General features: G+C 47.0%; 1 long non-coding RNA gene and 1 pseudogene across 1 annotated transcript; one reads left to right on the top strand and one right to left on the bottom strand.

Annotated features, from left to right (window-relative positions):
- The first annotated feature begins 714 nt into the window (after positions 1-714).
- Positions 715-25,166, top strand: LOC140394800 (uncharacterized). Its single transcript, XR_011936010.1, has 3 exons — positions 715-838; positions 20,417-20,479; positions 24,933-25,166. It is a non-coding gene; the product is annotated as an uncharacterized lncRNA (long non-coding RNA).
- LOC140394799 (protein canopy homolog 3-like) lies at positions 23,759-25,174 on the bottom strand (annotated as a pseudogene).

The raw sequence follows: 25,174 nt of genomic DNA on the forward strand, positions 1-25,174 counted from the left end.
TTCCTATTGTGACGAATGCAGGATTTTAGATATTGGATTATAAACATTTTGCACTTTAAGGGTTAAAAGCCTGGCTTAGAGTCTGTTTGACTGCAGTAGTCATGTTTTTAAAAGAATCAAGACTAGAAAGCTTTTCACAGCCAGAGGTAAAATGGACCATTGTAAAAGCCTGGGTTAAATACACTGTTGTTTGGTGAGGGGGGAGTCCCTGGGGAGTTAATGTGTTTTCAACCTGGGGAGTTAAATTGTTTTCGGATGAGATGGTGAGATGATGTCATTGCTGGGTGGAGCTAAGGTATTCAGACTTTTAAAAAATATATTTGGAGTACCCAATGTTGTTTTTCCAATTAAGGGGCAATTGAGCGTGGCCAATCCACCTACCCTGCACATCTTTGGGTTGTGGGGGCGAAACCCATGCAGACTCCATACGGACAGTGAACCTGGGAGCCATGAGACAGCAGTGCTAACCACTGCACCACCGTGCTGCCCCCAAATCCCAATTTCTTTGAGGAATCACTCCTCGAGCGAAGTATTCTTTCCACACAGTCTTACAAAATAAACTAAAATATTGGGGTTTCTGTCCAGTATCCTAGCCACTGATGGGGTCTGGTCTGCGATCGTAATACTATGATTATATTTTATAATAATATTCTTATCTTTCTATCATATTCCATGGACACCAGCAGTATATGTGACATGAATCGATCGATGCCCAGTACTGAGATCAAAACAGAAAATGCTGGAGATACAAGTTTGTCTGCATCTGCGAAACATGGATTACTATTCCATCGGACAATCTCGGAATCTGTGTTTTCTCTCTCATGGGCCTATTGATCAGGTTAGTGAGCACTATTTTTAAAACAGAGGTTCACTATTTGTATGTTGTAAACTAGCTGAACATGGATGGCAGTATTTGGGGTGAAGATATTGAAAGCATGGGAGTAATTTTATGAATACGCCTTGTTTTACCCATGCTTCAAACACAATTTCACATATTCTTACTCTGGGCAAACTGAAGAATGTTTAAATGAGGGGAGTTAAGTGCAAAAGACAGAAAGTGTGTCATTAACAAAGAGAGGCAATTTTTCCGAGCCTTTCTGCTGTGCTTGTCCCATGGTTAATCCTCTGTGTAGAACTGTGAATATAGACGTGTCACTTCAATCTGCTGTTTCATCAAGCCTGGGGATAAAACATCAAACGGCATCGCATCTCACACAATATTCATTGCTTTGTTGTACGATCAGCCTTTCCTTGAGTGTTGTTATTCGCCGAGGAGATGCCCTTGTGGTGATGCATTCAAAATACCTACAAAATAATTATTATTTCATAAATCGACTGAATCATAACTCGATGCTAAGGCAGTACCTTTCTTCAGAGTTTTTCACTATAATGTAAAAATATCTATTGCAGGCATCAGTGTGAGGCGGCCTGACTGTCAAGAAAAACCACCAATGTTCATCAATCTTCGAATGGAATTCGAGAGTTTGCAAAAACAAAGCAATGAGATGAGAAAAGAAAGAGCAGAGAGAAATTCAAAATAAACTCAGTCACTGCATAGTTGGTTGGCTCTAAAAGCCTGAGCACACCTGGGCTGGGAGAAGGGTTCCAGCTTCTGAACATTAATCAGTGACTCTTCCTAGAAAGTGCTTATAAGTGGGTGTCAGCAGAAAACAGAATCAAACTTGATGGTGATGTCTCACCATGGTCGAATATCCTGCTGGTACCCATTGGGCTCACTATCTTTTTCTAAAAATATTTTTATTAGGGTATTTGCAAGTTTTTATAATAATAACAATAACAATGCCATGAACATGGTACAATAAACATCTCCCCCCCCCCCCCCCCCATCCCGATATTCACACACCCCAACCATGAAACAACAATCCGGCCCTCCCCCCTCTTTGGAATGCTGCTTCTGCTGACAGTTTAATTTCCCCGGGAAAGTCGACGAATGGCTGCCACCTCCGGGTGAACCCTACCATTGACCCTCTTAAGGCAAACTTTATTTTCTCGAGACTGAGAAACCCAGCCCTGTCACTAACCCAGGTCTCTGCACTCGGGGGCTTCGTGTCCTCCACATTAATAAGATCCGTCTCCGGGCTACCAGGGAGGCAAAGGCCAAGACGTCAGCCTCTTTCGCCCCCTGAACTCCTGGCTCTTCCAACACTCCAAAGATCGCCACCTCCGGACGCGGCAGCACCCGTGTTTTGAGTACCGTGGACATTGCCTTAGCGAAACCCTGCAAGAACCCACTAAGCTTCGGGCATGCCCAGAACATGTGGACATGGTTTGCTAGGCATCATTGGGCTTACTATCAAAATGAAGGAAGGACATTTAGATGCAGAGATGCAAGCTTTAACTTAACCGGAACAGGAACACAGAGAAACTGTACCAGCACGAGCAGGAACACAGGGAGCCTATACCCCAGTGCGAGCAGGAACACAGGGAACTATGTTATTCTCTAAGTCTGAATAAAGATTGTAGACTTCCAGTTAACACAAATACTTTATTCAGTGGGTTTGTTCTGTTTCCAGAGCTTAACTAGATATAATACAGTCAAGAGGTATGACCAGTGAAGCTAAGGTAAATTGCCTATGCTGAGCTGTCTCTGTCTGCTGCTGCTCACTAGCCCTGTGCTTCTGAAAGAAGCGGATCCTCCCTTGGGCTGGTCCCTTTATACCCGTCTCTGATGCTGCCCTCTAGTGATGCTGTGGCTGTTACATCTGTGCTGTAGTGCCTGGTGTATGTGCAGATGTATGTACAGATGTACAGATCACTACAGGAACCTGTACCCAAGTACAAGCAGGAACACAGGGAAGTGCGGGCAGGTATACAGGGAACCTGTACCCCTGTATGGGCAGGTACACAGGGAACCTGTACCCCAGTACAGGCAGGTACACAGGAACCTGTAGCCCAGTACAAGCAGTTACACAGGAACCTGTACCCAGTACAAGCAGGTACACAGGGAACCTGTACCCGAATACAAGCAGGTGCACAGGAACCCTGTACCCCAGTATGGGCAGGAGCACAGGGAAGCTGCACCCCAGTACGAGCAAGAACACAGGGAACCTGCACCCCAGTGCAAGCAGGACCGCAGGGAACCTGAACCCCAGTGCAAGTAGGTACACAGGGAGCCTGTACCCTAGTGCAAGCAGGTGCACAGGGAACCTGTAGCCCAGTACAAGCAGGTACACAGGGAACCTGTACCCCAGTACAAGCAGGTGCACAGGGAACCTGTACCCCAGTACAGGCAGGTATACAGGAACCTGTCCCCAAGTGCAAGCAGGTACACAGGGAACCTGTACCCTAGCGCAAACAGGTGCACAGGGAACCTGTACCCCCGTACAGGCAGGTACACAGGAACCTGTACCCCAGTACAAGCAGGTAGACAGGGAACCTGTAACCCAGTTCAAGCAGGTACACAGGGAACCTGTATCCCAGTACAGGCAGGTACACAGGGAACCTGTACCCCAGTACAAGCAGGTACACAGGGGACCTGTACCCCAGTACAAGCAGGTACACAGCGAACCTGTACCCCAATAAGAGCAGGTACACAGGGAACCTGTACCCCAGTATGAACAAGTACATAGGGAACCTGTACCCCAGTACAGGCAGGTACACTGGGAACCTGTACCCCAGTACAAGCAGGTACACAGTGAACCTGTACCCCAATAAGAGCAGGTACACAGGGAACCTGTACCCCAGTATGAACAAGTACATAGGGAACCTGTACCCCAGTACAGGCAGGTACACAGGGAACCTGTACCCCAGTACAAGCAGGCACACAGCTAACCTGTACCCCAATAAGAGCAGGTACACAGGGAACCTGTACCCCAGTACAAGCAGGTACACAGTGAACCTGTACCCCAATAAGAGCAGGTACACAGGGAACCTGTACCCCAGTATGAACAAGTACATAGGGAACTTGTACTGCAGTACATGCAGGTACACAGGGAACCTGTACCCCAGTACAAGCAGGTACACAGGGAACCTATACGCCAGTACTACAGGTACACAGGGAAACTGTATCTGAGTACAAGTAAGTACACAGGAAACCTGTACCCCAGTACATGCAAGTACACAGGGACCTGTAACCAAGTACAACCAGGTAAATGGCAAACCTGTACCCCAGTACAAGCAGTTACACAGGGCACCTGTACCCCAGTACTAGCAGGTACACAGGGAACCCGCACCCCAGTACTAGCTGGTACACAGGGAACCTGTACCCCAGTAAAAGCAGGTAGACAGGGAACCTGTACCCCAGTACAAGCAGGTACACATGGATCCTGTTCCCCAGTATGAGCAGGTACACAGGGACATGTACCCCAGTACATGCAGGTACACAGGGAACCAGTACCCCAGTACAAGCAGGTACTTTGAGAACCTGTACCCCAATTCAAGCACGTACACCGGAAAAAATACCCCAGTACAAACAGGTACACAGGGACATGTACCCCAGTACAAACAGGTACACAGAGATCCTGTTCCCCAGTACGAGCAGGTACACAGGGACATGTACCCCAGTACAAACAGGTACATAGGGACATGTACCCCAGTACAAGCAGGTACACAGGGATCCTGTTCCCCAGTACAAGCAGGTACACAGGGAACCTGTAGCCCAGTACAAGCAGGTACACAGGGATCCTGTTCCCCAGTACGAGCAGGTACACAGGGACATGTATCCCAGTACGAGCAGGTACATAGGGACATGTACCCCAGTACAAGCAGGTACACAGGGAACCTGTACCCCAGTACGAGCAGGTACACAGGGATCCTGTTCCCCAATTCAAGCACGTACACAGGGAACCTATACCCCAGTACAAGCAGGTACACAGGGAACCTGTACCCCAGTACGAGCAGGTACACAGGGACATGTACCCCAGTAAAAGCAGGTAGACAGGGAACCTGTACCCCAGTAAAAGCAGGTACACAGGGACATGTACCCCAGTAAAAGCAGGTACACAGGGAACCTATACCCCAGTACAAACAGGTACACAGGGACATGTACCCCAGTACAAGCAGGTACACAGGGAACCTGTACCCCAGTACAAGCAGGTACTCAGAGAACCTGTACCCCAATTCAAGCACGTACACAGGAAACCTATACCCTAGTACAAACAGGTACACAGGGACATGTACCCCAGTACAAGCAGGTACACAGGGAACCTGTACCCCAATTCAAGCACATACACAGGGACATGTACCCCAATACAAGCATGTACACAGGGAACCTGTACCCCAGTACAAGCATGTACACTGGGAACCTGTACCTCAGTGCAAGCAGGTACACAGGGAACCTGTAGCCCAGTACAAGCATGTACACTGGGAACCTGTACCCCAGTACGAGCAGGTACACAGGGATCCTGTTCCCCAGTACGAGCAGGTACACAGGGAACCTGTACCCCAGTACGAGCAGGTACACAGGGACATGTACCCCAGTACAAGCATGTACACAGGGACTCTGTACCCCAGTACGAGCAGGTACACAGGGATCCTGTTCCCCAGTACGAGCAGGTACACAGGGAACCTGTACCCCAGTACGAGCAGGTACACAGGGTCATGTACCCCAATACAAGCATGTACACAGGGAATCTGTACCCCAGTACGAGCAGGTACACAGGGATCCTGTTCCCAAGTACGAGCAGGTACACAGGGAACCTGTACCCCAGTACGAGCAGGTACATAGGGACATGTACCCCAGTACAAGCATGTACACAGGGAACCTGTACCCCAGTACAAGCAGGTGCACAGGGATCCTGTAGCCAAGTACAAGCATGTACACTGGGAACCTGTACCTCAGTGCAAGCAGGTACACAGGGACATGTACCCCAATACAAGCATGTACACTGGGAACCTGTACCTCAGTGCAAGCAGGTACACAGGGACATGTACCCCAGTACAAGCAGGTACACAGGGAACCTGTACCCCAGTACAAGCAGGTACACAGGGAACCTGTAGCCCAGTACAAGCAGGTGCACAGGGATCCTGTAGCCAAGTACAAGCATGTACACTGGGAACCTGTACCTCAGTGCAAGCAGGTACACAGGGACATGTACCCCAATACAAGCATGTACACTGGGAACCTGTACCTCAGTGCATGCAGGTACACAGGGACATGTACCCCAGTACAAGCAGGTACACAGGGAACCTGTAGCCCAGTACAAGCAGGTGCACAGGGATCCTGTAGCCAAGTACAAGCATGTACACTGGGAACCTGTACCTCAGTGCAAGCAGGTACACAGGGACATGTACCCCAATACAAGCATGTACACTGGGAACCTGTACCTCAGTGCAAGCAGGTACACAGGGACATGTACCCTAATACAAGCATGTACACTGGGAACCTGTTCCCCAGTACGAGCAGGTACACAGGGAACCTGTAGCCCAGTACAAGCATGTACACTGGGAACCTGTACCCCAGTACAAGCAGGTACACAGGGAACCTGTACCCCAGTACAAGAAGGTACACATGGACCTGTATCCCAGTACCAGCAGGTACACAGGGAACCTGTACCCCAGTATGAGCAGGTACACGGGGAACCTGTACCCCAGTACAAGCAGGTACACAGGGACATGTACCCCAATACAAGCATGTACACAGGGAACCTGTACCCCAGTACGAGCAGGTACACAGGGAACCTGTACCCCAGTACAAGCAGGTACACAGGGACATGTACCCCAGTACAAGCAGGTACACAGGGAACCTGTACCCCAGTACAAGCAGGTACACAGGGAACCTGTACCCCAGTAAGAGCAGGACCATGAGGAGCCTGTAACCCTGCATGGGCAGGACCATGGGGTATCTGTACCCCAGCATGGGCAGGTCCGTGGGGAACCTGTACCCCAGTATGAGAAGCACCCTGAGGAACCTGTACCCCAGTATGAGCAGGCACAAAGAGAGGTTGTACCTGAACACAAAAAGAATATGGACAACCTATACATCCACACCAAGAGGAACCTCTGCTTCAATATACAAAGGGACATATACTCCTGCACAAACAGGAACCCAGAAACCTGTGCCCGAATACGAACAGAAAAATGGTGAATCTGTACCCAGACATCAACAGGATCAGAAACATGCACCCCAGAATGAGCAGGAGCACAGGGAACCTAGACCACTTTGTGCATCTTTGCTTTTGGGTGGCAAACAGGGAGAATTGAGAAGAAAAAGCAAAGTCACTATCAATATCATTACCTCTATCCCTTGACTTTGTGAGATGAATTGTGACAAGGACAGACAGGATTCCTGGTCCATCTCCCTGACTAACCTGGTAGATTTTTAATTATATTATCTCCATTAAATCCCCCACTGTCAACATCCAGTGGATCACATTGACCAGAAATGTAATTGAATCAGCCAAATAACTACTATTGCTGCAAGATCAGGTCAGATGGTACAACCAACTCATCTCCAAAGCCTTTCCAACATCTATAAGGCACAAATCAGGAGCGTGATCAGTGCCCAGATGTGTGCAGAAAGTAGCCCACTAAGGATAGGATTGGTACTTCAAAGATGGGAGCAGACGGGAAGAGTGGGGGTGGGGCGGCTTTACTATTTTTGGGCGGCGAATGTGAGAAGACGTGGGGTTGGAGCAAGGAAATGGAGGCTTTGCACGTGGGGATGGAAGTAGGGCTCTTGCAAGGGGCTGGGGTTGAGGGCGAGGACACAGCGCTGCTCCCGTTTGCCCCAGGGAATTTCATGGAGAGCGCTGCAGTGGGGGCCACACTGACAATATGGAGGCAATTTCAGCAGCCCTTTAGGTTGGGAGTGGGGTCGATGTTGATGCAGATCCAAGGGAACCACAGGTTTGAACTAGGGATTATGGATGCAAGGTTTCGGGGATGGGAGGAGCGAGGGTGATGGAGGTGAAGGACTTGTGTCTGGAGGAGTTGGGGAGAAGTTTGGGGTCCCGCATGTGGAAGGTTTCAGGTACATGCCGGTGTGGAATTTTGCGAAAAAGAATTTTCCAATCTTTCCGGTGACACCACCCTCCTTGTTGTTGGAGGGGCTGTTGTCAGTGATGGGGTTGGGGGGGGGAGGGGGTCATCTTGGGGGTCTATTGGAGGATTTTGGATGAGGATAAGGTGCCGTTGGAGGGGGTTAAGGCTAAGTGAGAGGAGGAGCTGGGAATACCGCTGGAGGAGGTGTTGTAGTGTGAGGTGCAGCGGAGGGTGAATGCCTCAACCTCCTGTGCGAGGTTGTGGTTCATACACCTAAAGATAGTGCACTGAGCACACCTGATGAAATCGAGGATGAGCCGGCTATTTGAGGGGGTGGAGGATACTTGTGAGCAGTGTGGGTGGGGCCCAGCCAATCACTGACGCATGTTCTGGTCCTACCTAAAGTTGGAGAAATTTTGGAGATCGTTCTTCACCATGTCGGCAATCTTGCATGTGGACTTAGAGCCCAGTCCCTGGGGGTCATATTCGGGGTTTCAATCTTGCCGGAATTGCAGCCGGGGGCGGGGTAGATGTTTTAGCCTTCGCCTCGTTAATCGCTCACAGGCGGGTTCTGTTAGGGTGGGGGTCAGTTTCTCCACCCTGTGCCTCGGTGAGGCTGGGGGATTTAATGAAGTTTTTGTACTTAAGTGAAATTCGCATTGAGAGGGGTGAGTGAGGGGTTCCACTAAAGATGGGGTTTGTTTACACCACATTTTGGGGAACTGGTTACCGTTAACTGCTAGTGGGGGTGGGGGGGGGGGATGAGGAGGGAGGTTGGTTGGAGTGTGGGGGGGAGGCAGGTTCAGGGGTTGGTGTGTTTATTTTGTTTTGTAATGTTGTTAAATGTAAAAATATTAAAATTTGAATTTAAAAAACTTTTTTTTTTAAAACCACGCCTTCCACCACCTTATACCTCTCTCCCTCCACCGCTGGCACACTCTTATGGCTGCAGTGTGCACCATGTTACCGAAGATAGACTGCAGAATTTGACAAGCCTTTTCGACAGCATCTTCCAAACTCAAGACCTCTATCATTTGGAAGAGCAACAGGCAAAAGCTGAACACAACAGCCTGGATTCCCCAACCCTGCGCCGGGCAAGAGAATCCCTGGGGAGAGGCGCGAATCCCGCCCCGACGCCGGCTTCCCTATTCTCCGGCACCATTTTTCGGCGCTCGCGGAATTCCCGCCGCGCCGGTCGGGGGCCGTTGACAGCGCGCGCCCCCCCCCCCCCCCCGGCGATTCTCCGGTCCCCGATGGGCCGAGTGGCCGACGAGTTTGGCCGAGTTCCGCAAGCGTGGATTACTCACCTCCCACATGGCAGGACCTGGGAGGTGAGTGTGCGGGGGTGGTCCTGGAGGGGGGTGCGGGGGGACACGACCCGGGGGGGGGGGGCGGGCACGGTGGCCTCGACCGCGATTGGGGCCTACCGATCGGTGGGCGGGCTGGTTCCGTGTGGGCTTACTTTACTCCGCACCGGGCCCCTGTAGGGCTCCGCCATATTTCCCGGGGGCCGGCGCGGAGAAGGGAACCCCCGAGCATGCGCCGAAATATGCTGCCTGTTCCGCGCATGTGCGAACTCGCACGGGCCGTTCATGGAACATAGAACGTAGAACAGTACAGCACAGAACAGGCCCTTCGGCCTTCGATGTTGTGCCGACCCTTGTTCGAAACCAAGATCAAGCTATCCCACTCCCTGTCATTCTGGTGTGCTCCATGTGCCTATCCAATAACCGCTTGAAAGTTCCTAAAGTGTCTGGCTTAATTATCACAGCAGGCAGTCCATTCCACACTCTAACCACTCTCTGGGTAAAGAACCTACCTCGGACATCCCTCTTATATCTCCCACCCTGAATCTTATAGTTATGCCCCTTGTAACAGCTACATCCACCCGAGTAAATAGTCTCTGAACGTCCACTCTATCTATCCCCCTCATCATCTTATAAATCTCTATTAAGTTGCCTCTGATCCTCCTCCACTCCAAAGAGAAAAGCCCTAGCTCCCTCAACCTTTCCTCATAAGACCTATCCTCCAATCCAGGCAGCATCCTGGTAAATCTCCTTTGCACCCTTTCCAATGCTTCCACATCCTTCCTGTAGTGAGGTGACCAGAACTGTACACAATACTCCAAATGTGGTCTCACCAGAGTCATGTACAGTTGCAGCATAACCCCACGGCTCTTAAACTCAAGCCCCCTGTTAATAAATGCTAACACACTATAGGCCTTCCTCACGGCTCTGTCCACTTGAGTGGCAACCTTCAGAGATCTATGCACATGAACCCCAAGATCTCTCTGTTCCTCCACTTTCCTCAGAACCCTGCCTTTGACCCTGTAATCCGCATTCAAATTTTTCCTACCAAAATGAATCACCTCGCACTTATCAGGGTTAAACTCCATCTGCCATTTTTCAGCCCAGCTCTGCATCCTATCAATGTCTCTTTGCAGCCTACAACAGCCCTCCACCTCATCCACTACTCCACCAATCTTGGTGTCCTCAGCAAATTTACTGACCTACCCTTCAGCCCCCTCCTCCAAGTCATTGATAAAAATCACAAATAGCAGAGGACCCAGCACTGATCCCTGTGGTACACCGCTGGTAACTGGTCTCCAGCCTCAAAATTTTCCACCCACCACCACCCGTCTTCTATGTGATAGCCAGTTACTTATCCAATTGGCCAAATTTGCCTCTATCCCACACCTCCTTCCTTTCTTCATGAGCCAACCATGGGGAACATTATCAAATTGCCAGCTGGAGCTACGGGAACCACTCCAGCGACAACCTAGCCCCCTAGAAAGGGGAGAATTCCTCACTTTCGGGGGCCGTTGATGTCAGAGTGGTTGGCACCGGTTTTCACGCCGGCGTGAGGACATAGCCCCATTATTGGAGAATCCCGCCCAACCAGTTCCAAGTTACACATCATTCTGACTTGGAAATATAGCGCTGCTCCATTGTCATTCTGGAATTCCCTAGCTGACAGCACAGTGAGAGAACCTTCACCATATGGCCCATTGAGTCTGCACCGACCTTCTGACAGAGCACCCTACCTAGGCCCAATCCCCTGCCCTATCCCCATAACCCCACCTAACCCGCACATCATTGGACTGTGGGAGGAAATCGGAGCACCCGGAGGAAACCCACACAGACACGGGGAGAATGTGCAAATTCCACACAGACAGTGACCCGAGGTCAGAATCGAACCTGGGTCCCTGGCGCTGTGACGCTGCAGTGCTAAGGTGGGCGGCATGGTAGCACAGTGGTTAGCACTGTTGCTTCACAGCGTCAGGGACCAGGGTTCGATTCCCGGCTTGGGTCACTGTCTGTGCGCATTCTCCCCGTGTCTGCGTGGGTTTCCTCCAGGTGCTCTGGTTTCCTCCCACAAGTCCTGAAAGATGTGCTTGTTAGGTGAAATGTACATTCTGAATTCTTCCTCTGTGTACCCGAACAGGCGCCGGAGTGTGGAGACTAGGGGATTTTCACAGTAACTTCACTGCAGTGTTAATGTAAGCCTACTTGTGACACCAATAAGGTTATATAATCAGAGAATGTCGGGAATAATCATCAGGTCAGGCAGCCTCTGTGGAGAGAGAAACAGAGTTAACATTTGTTTTACTTTTGTTCCCTGTCTGGATCAATTGTTTATTACACCATATAGCATGGTACTGAGTCATATATGATGTGTTGGGTGTTCTGGATCACATACAGGTCACCAACACTTGAAGTAGTGCAACACTATTTTATTAAAAGGTTAACTATTTAAACATACTTGAATTGTGGGTAAATACGATACCAGCTTTAACTAAAGACCTTTGCCTTGTCCTAACCAGTTGATGCACTCAGCACATGGTGAATGTCTGTGTTGCAGGTTGTGAGCTCTGTGCTCCGAGCTAGCTGCTACTCGAATGAGCGGGAACTCTGATGTCCCCTGTCTTTATAGTGCGTGTGCTCTCACTGGTGATTGGCTGCGGTGTTGTGTATGTTGATTGGTCCCACTGTGTGTCCATCAGTGTGTGTCTGCACCATGATATACTGGTGTATATTATGACATCCCCCCTTTTATATAAAAAAATGTGCCTGCGTGACAATAAATAGTGTGTGGTGAATGTTCCTGACTACGTGTGTGCAAAATATTTATAGGAATATATACATAAAACTAAGCTATTTACATGGGAAGGTGTCTGGTGCAGAAAAAAAGTGTGTCACACAAATAACGAGATGAACACTATATACAAACCACTTGAACGATTAAACGGAAGAACAGAACAGACCAGAGAGTCCATTAGTGCCAAGTTCACAAATTAAGTCTCTGAGGTGGGCGACGAATTCTGGTTGACCGTCAGGGTGGCACACCACTCATCGTCTGGATCGATGCTGTATACCGACAGCGGCTGGTGTCTGCTTTGGGGACAGCCTGTTTTTCGTTACGACACCAATTCGAAAAGGCACCTTCGGGTCCTCTGTGTCACTCGAATGAGCGGGAACTCTGATGTCCCCTGTCTTTATAGTGCGTGTGCTCTCACTGGTGATTGGCTGCGGTGTTGTGTGTGTTGATTGGTCCCACTGTGTGTCCATCAGTGTGTGTCTGCACCATGATATACTGGTGTATATTATGACAATATAGTTCCCAGGGACTAAGCCAATTAATCTCAACTGGGGAAGCCTTGTAATTGCCCCAAATCTCTGTCTTGGCAGATGAAGAAAATCAGCTCTGCTTCCGAAGCCTCAGTAGCAATTACTCAGGGTCTCCGACTACAAGTTGTTTCTGTGGCTGAGGTTGGCTGTGATGCCCTGTGTAGTTCAGTAGCCAACTGTCAAGGCTAACGTACAAAATGGCTGCTGACGGACTGTGGTGCATATGTTGAATCATTTCCCTGTGAGAGCCTTGCTTCGAGAGGTGGGGAGGAAATTGGAGGATAAAATCAGCTTGGCTCAAATATCACAATTACCAGCTGTAAAAATAAGATCAAACCTGACAGTCCCTGTCAATCCCCCAATTTTAATATTTGATTTAATCAACATACCAAGTGTTAATTAATCTCATTTCATAAAGATGAACCTTGCATCGGGATCTCAATTATTTGAAATTAACCAATGTGACGTTTTCTGCAGCAAAACATAATCAAAATAAACTTGCAGTAATTTAGCACCTTTCACATAATCAGGAAATCCCAAGGCACTTTACAGCCAGTTAATTGCTGCTGAGGTGTAGTCACAGTTGTTTGGGAAACAAATTATCCAATTTGAACACAGCCAGGTCCTGCAAATAGCAATGAGATCATTTGTTTTGGTGGAATTGTTTGGTTGGGGGGGGGGGGGGGGGGGGGGGTGAATGTTGCCTTGTCCACCAGGAAAACTTCCTCCTCTCCTGCATAGAGGACGGGGATATTGTACAACCAACCAGAATACGTGTTTGTAATTATTTTGTTTAGTTGCTTAATTTTTTATTTGGAAGGTTGTACCACCAACACAGGTTCAGAATTGCACCACAGTGTCAGTCTCGATCAAACGCTCAAACCCACTTTTATTCAAAGCCTAACTAAGCCTAAAGCCTAACTTTTATTTACTCCTAACTAAGCCTACCTGACAATCTGCTGATGGAGAGAGATGGTACAATATTGTAGCCTCGATTCTCTCTGATCTGCACTCCCAAGTGCAGGCCATCACTATGGGCGGGATTCTCCATTCTAGCGACAGTGCTGACGCCGTCGTAAACACTGGTGATTGGCGTTGTCATAATATTCACTCATGTGTATAATGAGATGCAGACAGGCAGTGATTGACAAATAGGATGACCAGTAAGCATACAACACAGCACAGCCAATCACCAGACAGGACACCACCACTATAAAGCCAGAGGGCACAAGGTTTCCCGCTCTCGGGACCCAGCTACTGAGACAGTCAGAGTCCATGAGCTAGCAAGCACAAACACCATGCGGTAGCTAGTAAGTCTAGTCAGGCTACTACAAGGTCACTACTCAGATCAATATAGTGTCGACCCACAGCTGAGTATGTACAGCAGTTCATCTAGTTGAATAAAACAGTGTTGGATCTTCTCCGGTGTTAGACATCTGTTTCTAACTTCCCTGCATCGAGTGCAGTCCACATCGAACCAACCTGCCTGACACATCATGGTACCAGAGTGATATTGATCTTGACGGACCTACCTCGAGTGAATCAGCATCGACCAGCAAGCAGCCATCCAGAAAAATGGATAACATCCAGCCTCCTCCGCAACTCCGCATCTCCGGCAACCTCGGCGCCAACTGGAAAATCTTCAAGCAAAAGTTCCTCTTGTACATCGAGGCCTCCGACCTCGAGGCAGCATCGGATGCCAGGAAGATCGCGCTATTTCTCTCCACTGCGGGATCCTCTCTCCTCAAGGATCATCTGAAAAAGCAACTACAGGACCTCCTAGACAGGGCATCATATCGAAGGTCATGGAGCCAACAGACAGCTCCATGGTCTGCATAAGGAAGCCATCAGGGGAGCTCCGCATTTGCATTGATCCCAAGGATCTAAACCGCAACATCATGCTGGAGCACTACCCGATCCCAAAGTGTGAAGAGTTAACCAGTGTGATGGCACATGCCAAATTCTTCACTAAGCTGGACGCCTCCCGGAGATTTTGGCAAATACAGCTGGACATGTCCAGTTGCAAGCTGTGCACGTTCAACACCCCGTTCGGCTGCTACTGTTACGACTGCATGCCTTTCGGTATCATATCTGTCTCCGAAGTGTTTCATCGCATCATGGAGCAGATGTTGGAGGGCATCGAGGGGGTACGAGTATACGTGGATGACGTGATCATCTAGTCCACAACGCCCCAGGAACACATCGCTCGCCTCAAGCAGGTCTTCCAACGAATTCATGAACATGGTCTCCAGCTCAACAGGGCCAAGTGCTCATTTGGTCAATCTGATATAAAGTTTCTAGGCGACCACATCTCGCGGCAGGGTGTGCGACCAGACGCCGACAAGGTCTCGGCGATCAACGCCATGAAGACCCCGGAGGACAAGAAGGCGGTCCTCCGCTTCCTCGGGTTGGTCAACTTTTTCGGGAAATTCATTCCCAATATGGCATCCCACATCTACGGCCCTCCGCCATCTCGTCAAGAAGTCAACGGAATTCCAGTGGCTGCCCACACATGAAGCGGAATGGCGTGAGCTGAAGGCAAAGCTCACCACAGCCCCAGTTCTAGCGTTCTTCGACCCAACCAAGGAAACCAAGATATCAACTGATGCAAGCCAGGATGGCATTGGGGCGGTGCTCCTCCAGCGAGATGACTCCTCGTCCTGGGCTCCAGTGGCACATGCCTCCAGGGCCATGACGCCCACTGAGCAACGGTATGCTCAGATCGAAAAGGAGTGTCTGGGTCTCCTAACAGGAATAGTCAAGTTTCATAACTACGTTTACGGCCTGCCGAAATTAACGGTGTAAATGGACCACAGGCCTCTAGTCCACATAATCCAGAAGGATTTAAATGACATGACACCTCGGTTACAGCGAATTCTTCTTCGACTCCGCCGCTATGACTTCGAACTTGTCTGCACGCCAGGCAAAGAGCTGATCATTGCAGATGCCCTATCCCGGTCCATCACCACACCGTGTGAACAAGGTGACTTCATCTGCCACATAGAAGCGCAAGTGCAGTTGTGTGTCACCAACCACCCAGCCTCCGACGAACGGGTGGTCCAAATTTGTGAGGAAACAGCCAAGGATCCTTTACTGCAGCGTGTGATGCAGCACCTTACCCATGGCTGGCAGGAGGGACAATGTCCCCAATTCTTTAATGTTAAAGACGAGCTGACGGTTGTGGAGGGAATCCTTCTGAAACTCAACAGGATCATTATTCCTCAAAGCATGCAGGCTATGGTGCTGGGTCAACTCCATGAGGGTCACCTTGGAGTTGAGAAATGCCGACGCAGAGCTTGGGAGGCGGTTTACTGGCCGGGCATAAACCAGGATATTGCCAACACGGTCCTCAACTGCCCCACCTGTCAGAAGTTTCTACCGGCTCAACCCAAGGAAACACTGCAACAGCACGAGATCGTGACCTCTCCGTGGTCCAAAGTAGGTGTAGACCTTTTTCACGCCAGCCCCCCCACTCCACCCCCACCCCCCAGCCCCCCACTCCACCCCCTCACCCCAGCCCCTCCACCCCCTCACCCCAGCCCCCCACTCCACCCCCTCACACCACCCCCTCACCCCAGCCCCCCACTCCACCCCCTCACCGCAGCCCCCCACAGCAACCCCTCACACCACATCCTCACCCCAACCACTCATTCAACACGGTCCCCCTGTCGAACGATACACGCTGTCTTGTGCCTTAAAGGACCAGCCGCTGGTCGTCTCGGGCCGTCTGGCGTACCATGCCCATGGCCAGTGCCAGGTCCAATGGCCCCCAGGGACGCAGGCCACGGCGGGGAGGGCCACTGACACAGAGACCGAGGACACGGACACAGAGGACGGACACACAGAGGATGGACACACAGAGGACGGACACACAGAGGACGGACACACAGAGGACGGACGGACGGACAGAGGACGGACGGACAGAGGACGGACGGACAGAGGACGGACGGACAGAGGACGGACGGACAGACCGGGCACTGATACACAGAGGACGGGCACACAGGGGACGGACACACAGAGGACGGACGGACAGACCGGGCACTGATACACAGAGGACGGTCACACAGAGGACAGACGGGCAGACCGGACACTGACACACAGAGGACAGACGGACAGACCGGACACTGACACACAGAGGACGGACACACAGAGGACGGACGGACAGACCGGACACTGACACACAGGGGACGGACACACAGTGGACGGACACACAGAGGACGGACACACAGAGGACGGACGGACAGACCGGACACTGACACACAGGGGACGGACACACAGGGGACGGACACACAGAGGACGGACACACAGGGGACGGACACACAGAGGACGGACGGACTGACCGGACACTGACACACAGAGGACGGACACAGTAGGTCTGTCAGTGTCTGAAACAGCGGGTAAGAAAAACAATTCTAATGAAAATCTCACACCAGGAATATTAACTTTCTCCTTTCATCCTTTCTCTTCTGGATGATAATATTTCCTGTCATTCGTGTTTTCTGGTACCTACGCCAGTTTTTCACCTAATTGCAGGTTTCACCTTCCAAAACCTCATTTTACTATAGAATAAAATACACAGAAGGGATCTGGTCAAATGCTTTTTGACAGCCATAAGTAAAGGTGAACAGACAACTTACTTCAAACCTGAACTTAGTCACAGCTTCAAAAGGAATCATTTTTTAAAAAAAGTTCAGAATGAGCTCTTCTGAATAAATCCACACAAACTTGCACTTAATTCATCCAGTTCTCACGGCCTACGATGACTAGCTTCGTTAATAATGTCTGTTATGTTTCAACTCCTCGTAGCATGTTTTATTACCCTTGGTGGTAATATGTTGTGTTCTCTGTCTTTTCTTCCAGAATGATCCGATGTGTTATTGACAAATAATCCACCAATCATAAGATTGAAACAAAACTAATTTATTATAACATTATTGATTAAATGAAGTTTGTACACTCTACTGAGCTACAGTTAATAATTAAGTACTATTGAATCTGTCTAGCAGTACTCAATAATCTAAATAGTCACTAACTGCACTCTGATCTAACCTCGTGTTAACTCTGTCTAATCTAGGGCAGCACGGTGGCACTGTGGTTAGCATTGCTGCCTACGGCGCTGAGGACCCGGGTTCGAATCCCGGCCCTGGGTCACTGTCCGTGAGGAGTTTGCACATTCTCCCCGTGTCTGCGTGGGTTTCACCCCCACAACCCAAAGATGTGCAGGATAGGTGGGTTGCCCACGTTAAATTGCCCCTTAATTGGGAGAAATAATTGGGTACTTTACATTTTTTTAAAAAGAGAAAAAAAAAACTCTGTCTGATCTAATCTTCTCCTAATTCCGTTCTCATGCTTTCTCTTTACACTAACACGCAGAATTCTCTCAGGGTCTTATTTATATACAGAGAAGTGTTTGATTTACACTGAAATGTAATAATTAACCCTTCACTAACCTGACTATATACATCATTACATCCCCCTTTTTTAACATTTCTTTTCTGTATACAAAGGAAAAAACGTATAATATTGGTACAATACATGATATGTAAATGAATTTAACATGTAGTGAAAAATCAATAACGAAAAAGTTCAACAGGTACGATTCACAAATTGAGACTGTCCTTAGTCTTCATTCATGGTGTGTTGAAGTACCAACAAGTCATCATCAGGTATTTGACTGGTTGAACCACTTTTATTGTCTGACCTTGTCTTTTTTCCGTGCTTGTGTATTGATTTTGTGTGTATTTGCTTTAAAAACTGGTTTGCTCTTTTGTCTTTGAGCAAAAATGGACTCATGAAATTTGTTGGCATGACTTTTTTTTTTGTCGAAACAATGTCCTGTTCTTCTTTACATTGCATTGGACTGTGCTGTTAAGTTGTCCTTCAGTTTCACAGTTGTACCATTGTGTACAGTCTGTTCCTTAGTTTCTGTTTTTGTGCTCAATAACTGTTTCGTCTGGATTGTTTGAGTAATTTTCAATCTTTTGGTATCAGTATCCTTTGTATTAGCAGATGTTTCTCTGATCTTTATGATTTCAGGTTCATTTGAATGATCAGATGCATCGTTAAGCTTTGTTAGATCAGTCCTTTCTGGCTGATTTGATTTATCTTTGATCTCTTGTTGCTCCTCTTCTGGAGTCAACTTCTCCAAGATGTCATTTTCTTGGAGCTTGTTTAGAATAGATGTGGTCTCAATTGATTCATTTATTGTTTTACTTAGATTGTCATGTTCTTTTGTACAGTCGAGCTGAGATCTGTCAGTCTTGCTGTTGTCTTGCACATCTTGTATGCTAATTGTGATCACTTTGTCACTAATCGCAAAGACAGTGGGTAGACATTCATAGTATTCGTTTTGTTGATCCAATAAGCTGGATAGAGCTTCATAGTCTTCTTTTTTCTCAGCAACTAAACTAGATAAACTGTCATAGTCTTCTTTTTGTTGATCAAATATACTAGATAGACTTTCATAGCCTTCTTCTTGTTGATCAAATAAGCTAGCGAGACCTTCGTAGTCTTCTTCTTGCATTGTTCTCTCTCTGGAGTCTTTCATTGCTTCCATTCTGGAGTCCGTCATGCTCTTCCTGTGGAGTCTTTCATCGCTCTCTCTGTGGAGTCTTTTTCTTCTTGTTCATTTAACGGTTGTATCCGATGTAGCAACGATCTGCCATTCCATCAAGGTATTGGATTCATCTACCATTAGTAGATGGTATTTAGCTTTCAACTGTGTTGCTCATACAATGATCATCAAATCCAAATGTCTCAGCCATATCTGAGTAATATTCTTCAATGGACAATTGATCTTTTTTAGTTAAAGATCTGTTGACATTTTCTTCATGCTGCATGGTGCGGCAAATGTTTTCTTCTGCTATTTGTTCAGATTCAGGCTGCGTTCTGCCTTCAAGGTAAAAAACTTGGGTTGTGTGCCTTTAAAACTGTTATTTTAAATTTTCGGTAAGTTTCCCTTTAAGTAGGTGTGTCCAAAATGTTCTGCTGTCATGGCGTTCGTGACATCATGCATAATCTTTGATTATGCATGCGCAAATCGATCTTCTTCCTGAGTGCACTCCTTTTTCAACAGAACGGTATTTTTTCGGTTTGTGTCTTTTTAAGTGCGCATGTGCAAATTAGACCCGCACATGTGCAGAACAGTCAGAATCGGAATTGCGTGTTTTTTCGGGTGCGCTTTTGCGCACATTCGTCTTTTTGAGCACAATTAATTTTCAACTGCGCCATAGCTTCAACGGAGGGGAAAATAATTTTACTTTGACGATTTACTGTTTCGACACTTCTATTTTTCGATTGTTTCCTCGCATTGCACATTTTGATCGAATCTTGAGACAGCGTATTTTGTTTCTTTTGCATTCTTTTGCTGAGATTTTCATTACTTTCAAAATAATGATCAAATTGTTTAACTACCAGTTCAAAGTTATTTTTTCAGCATCATTCTCAAAATAGAATATATACTTCTATGGCCTGTTGCCCAACCATTAGTGAAAATAGAGCAGCTTTTCGCTCATCTCTGGCAGTTTCTAGATTAGAGGATGAGAGATAGAGTTGAAACTCTTGTTTTTTTTAAATAAATTTAGAGTATTCAATTCATTTTTTCCAATTAAGGGGCAATTTAGCATGGCCAATCCACCTAGCTTGCACATGTTTGGGTTGTGGGGGCGAAACCCATGCAAGCGCGGGGAGAATGTGCAAACTCCACACCGACAGTGACCCAGAGCCGGGATCGAACCTGGGACCTCGGCGCCATGAGGCAGCAGGGCTAACGCACTGTGCCACCACGCTGCCCGTGAAACTCTTGTTTAAACACTCGCCAGTTAACCTTTAATTTACCATTGTTCCAGAGTCTTCATGGAGCGTGAGCTTTCTCCATCAGTCCTGGATTCTTCGGTGTCTCGAAATAACAGGTCTGTTCTTCAAGATTCAAGTTGCGTGTTAGTTTTCTGACTAAATCCTTACTAAACTATCTAACCAGCTTCAGCAGTCATTCTTGGTATCATGTTATATTTTGTTACGTTAAAATTTAAAGCTGTCCACTCCTTGTACCACGTTATGTTTCAACTTCTGGTAGCATGTGATATTATCCTTGGTGGTAATCTGTTGTGTTCTTTGTCTTTTCTTCCAGAATGATCCGATGTGTTGTTGACAAAAAATCCACCAATCATAAGATTGAAACAAAACTAATTTATTAAAAAACTATTGATTAAATGAAGTTTGCACATTCTACTGAGCTACAGTTAATAATTAAGTAATATTAAATCTGTCTAGCAGTACTCAATAATCTAAATAGTCACTAACTAGGGGCTGTTTAGCACAGGGCTAAATCACTGGCTTTGAAAGCAGACCAAGGCAGGCCAGCAGCGCGGTTCAATTCCTGTACCAGCCTCCCCGAACAGGCACCGCAGTGTGGCGACTAGGGGCTTTTCACAGTAACTTAATTTGAAGTCTACTTGTGACAATAAGCGATTTTCATTTCATTTTTCATTTTACTACACTATGATCTAACCTTGTGATAACTCTGTCTGATCTAATCTTCTCCTAACGCTGTTCTCATGCTTTCTCCTTACACTAACACCCAGAATTCCCTCAGTGTCTGATTGATATGCAGAGAAGATATGGCACCCTCTAGTGTTTGATTTACACTGAGATGTAATAATTAACCCTTCAATAACCTGACTATATACATATCATTACAATCTCCAGTACCGTACCTACCTCTGAAGCTCCGTTAACTAATTTGGCATTGCCAGGTTCATCCCTCATCCAAAGGCCTTGATCACAATAGTTATAATCCCTGCCTTCTCTTTTTGCCAATTAATGAATAGTTTCAGCTGCAGCCGCTTCTCAAAGACATTTCCATTTTGCAAAGCTACAGTTTCTGAGGGATGGAGGAAAATAATTAAAAGTACCATCAAAACAAATGTCAACTCAACATTACAAATATAACCGCACCAGAGCCCAGGTACCCCACATATCCCCCAATTGAAACTGCCAGGAAAAATATCCAATTGGTTCAAACCACCATATTTAACAAAAGTAATAGTGCACTAATAGGTGCATGTCCTACAGTTGACTGAATTTATTTCAATGTTTCTGTGCCGTAGTAAAATTACAACAACGCTGGGTGGCACAGTGGTTAGCACTGCTGCCTATGGCGCTGAGGACCCGGGTTTGATCACGGCCCCGGGTCACTGCCCATGTGGAGTTCGCATATCCTCCCCGTGTTTCACCCCACGACCCAAAGATGTGCACGTTAGGTGGATTGGCCATGCTAAATTGCCCCTTGTTTGGAAAATAAATAATTGGGTACTCTAAATTTACTTTTAAAAATTACAACAATCCAGGCATTCACTTCTGCTGGATTTGGCGTGTACCTTTGAAATGGTGGGATTTCAATTTGATTACAAAGTTGCATCCCTAATCCTAGGAATTCGCTGGCTTGAGGCTCACTCAGCATCATTATGGCAGCTCAACCTCCTCAGCCAGAGACTCTACCTGGGAGAGCACCGAGGATTTCCATGGCTGGGTGCAGATACCTATGACAGCTTTGCACTGCCAATGACCACTGTGGCGTGGAGGAGGTCCCAGTTCTTTTAAGAGTGAAAAGTGCTTAAGCTTATGTTTTTGAGGGCAGCAAGGTGGCGCAGTGGTTAACACTGCTGCCTATGGCGCTGAGGACCCGGATTTGATCCCAGGTCATTGTCCATGTGGAGTTTTCACATTCTCCCCTTGTCTGCATGGGTTTCACCCCCACAACCCAAAAATGTGCAGGGTGGGTGGATTGGTTACACTAATTTCACAGTACCTTCATTTCAATGTTACTGTAAGCCTATTTGTGACACTAATAAAGATTATTTTTAAAATTGCCCCTTAATTTGGTCATTTAAATGTTCAATTGCTCTTCCACGGCCCATAACAACATTAGCCATTGGATATCCTTGGTACACACACACAGATACATTTCTGTCATATGACCAAAATAATATAAGAAATGGGAGCAAGAGTGGATATTACGGTGCGTTGCGCCTGCCCTGCCATTAAATATCATGTCTTATCTGTTACTCCACTTTCTCACTTTATCGCAATATCCCCCGATTTCCAAATATAATTTCAATATACTCAACGTATCCGGATAGTGTCTTAAACGACACCTGTCCCTTCCAGGAGCAAATCCAAGGGACATAAAATTTGCAGAGACGCGGCAGAGGTCACCTCCAGGAACATGAGGGAGAAAGAAACGGGTTAGGTTAATAGGATTAGATGAAAAAAGCTGCGACTTGCATAGACCAGATGGGCCGAATGGTCCATTTCTGTGATGCCCATTCTATGTAATTCTTTTTTTTTTTTAATTTAGAGTACCCAATTCATTTTTTCCAATTAAGGGGCAATTTAGCATCGCCAATCCACCTACCCTGCACAGCTTTGGGTTGTGGAGACGAAACCAACACAAACATGGGGAGAATGTGCAACTCCTCACGGACAGTGACCCAGGGCTGGGATCGAACCTGGGACCTCGGCTCCGTGAGGCAGCAGTGTTAACCACTGCGCCACAGTGCTGCCCTTATTCTGTGTAATTCTATGAAAGTCGTCCAACCTATTGAGATTGAAGTCACAAACTGACCAACTCTACAAAGTAAACAGGTTAGATTTGCAGCTTCCCAACTTATTTCATGCCAGTCTATACATGATATTTTAATAAGTGCAGCATGAATCATTTTGCATGGTCTGTCTTGTTAAACTGTAGCTAGAACAAAATGGGATGTTTGAAGTTTTTAACATAATCAATTATATGAAGTAAACCTTTCAACACACTCTAGCTGCCAATAATATTCAACATTTAATTCAGCAAAACAATCATATTAAACGTAAACTTTAATGAAACAATTATAAACATTGGCATGTCTCCTCAATTGCACTGGTCAACATTCTGAGATCCAAATCCCCAGATCTGACTGATTCAGAGGGTTTGATGAGACTTCTAACAGCAAATTTTTAAGAAACAACATTTTATTTGATTGTTGAGTGCCATCCCAGTGGATAGAATTAAGCCAACAAATTCAGCCACACAGCACCCATTTTTCAGGGTGATATCTGACCTGCAAAGCCCAATATGGTGTGAGTTAAGCACACAAACATTTCTTTTTTTTTTGTTGCAAAAAGGGCAATAATGTTTAATAAAATCATTTAAAAATGCCCCTTAAAAAAAAGCTGGACGGGGCATTCAAACATAAAATGTCAACAGTAACTTGCTTAAAGTCAAGCAATAGAACAGGACACGGTCTGTCGCATTCCACATCAATGTAACTCAGAAATAAGAGAGGACGGTAGAAAATGGGGTTAGGCAGGTGTTCATGATATATAAATAGACAAACCAACAGTCTGATAAGTGACTTTTGTTTTTGTCAGTGTAACCAATTAATCTAAACCAATTTAAATTGATATTTTGAACACAGTCCACTGGATTCAGGTTACTGCCCAGCAATGCCTTTAACACGCGCTTTACTGAACCAATAGTTTCTGGTCTAGTCCTTCAGTCTTTACAGTTCATCAGGTCTGTGGGAGGGGCGCAATTCCTGTTGGGTTTGCTCATCATCAGACGACACATCTTTTTCCCTTTCCCAGTCACTGTCCTCTTCTCGTCTCTTTTTCTTTACTTTTTTCTCTTTTTTGCTTTTCTCTTCCTTACCCTCTTTTTGAAATGAAAATGAAAATGAAAATCACTTATTGTCACAAGTAGGCTTCAAATGAAGTTACTGTGAAAAGCCCCTAGTCGCCACATTCCGGCGCCTGTTCGGGGAGGCTGTTACGGGAATCGAACCGTGCTGCTGGCCTGCCTTGGTTTGCTTTCAAAGCCAGCGATTTAGCCCTGTGCTAAACAGCCCCTACTTTTTCCCTTACTTTTCTTCTTTTTTGTCTTCTTCTTCTCCTCTTCATCGATCAATGCAGGATCGCCCTTCTGGCTGTTCCAATCTTCCCTCAAACATTCTGTCTCATGGGCCTTCAACACATGCCATTCACAGAGGAACATGGTGAGGTCTTCCTCCTGATGATTTTTATACCAGTCATCAATAAAATCTTTCACTTTTCCACCATTACATCACACTGCTTCTTCATGTCAGAGACCTCAGCTGATGTCTCATTCCATCGTTCATAGGGGTTGTCCATAACAACTTTTACACCTTTATGAACAAGGCCATGGAGAGTCTGGAATGTCTCACTCATTCCCTTTGCAAACCGATTATTTCTGGTTCGCTCCTTGTGTAGATTATATTCCAGCAGACGGTTACAAATGTTTTCAGTTACTTCAATCAACCGAATATCAGAGTGCCTGTATTTTACTTCCGATCCCTTTCCTTCCAGAAAGCCGTATTTGGTATCAATCACCTCGTTGGTTTTTCCAGTTTCTTCAAAGGCCAATTTCAATTCCACAGCAAGATACTTGCAAACTTCGCATGGATTGGGGAGTTTCACCCATTCGGAATCATCGTCGCCCCAGACTGGCCCACACAACAACAGGAGGACTGAGATCAGCCTGGCCACGGTCGGCATGGCGCGGTGATCTTTAATGTAAATCAAAACCAAACAATAAAAAGTTACAAAGA

The sequence above is a fragment of the Scyliorhinus torazame genome, chromosome 18, assembly GCF_047496885.1.
Source record: "Scyliorhinus torazame isolate Kashiwa2021f chromosome 18, sScyTor2.1, whole genome shotgun sequence".
In the NCBI taxonomy this organism is placed as follows: domain Eukaryota; kingdom Metazoa; phylum Chordata; class Chondrichthyes; order Carcharhiniformes; family Scyliorhinidae; genus Scyliorhinus; species Scyliorhinus torazame.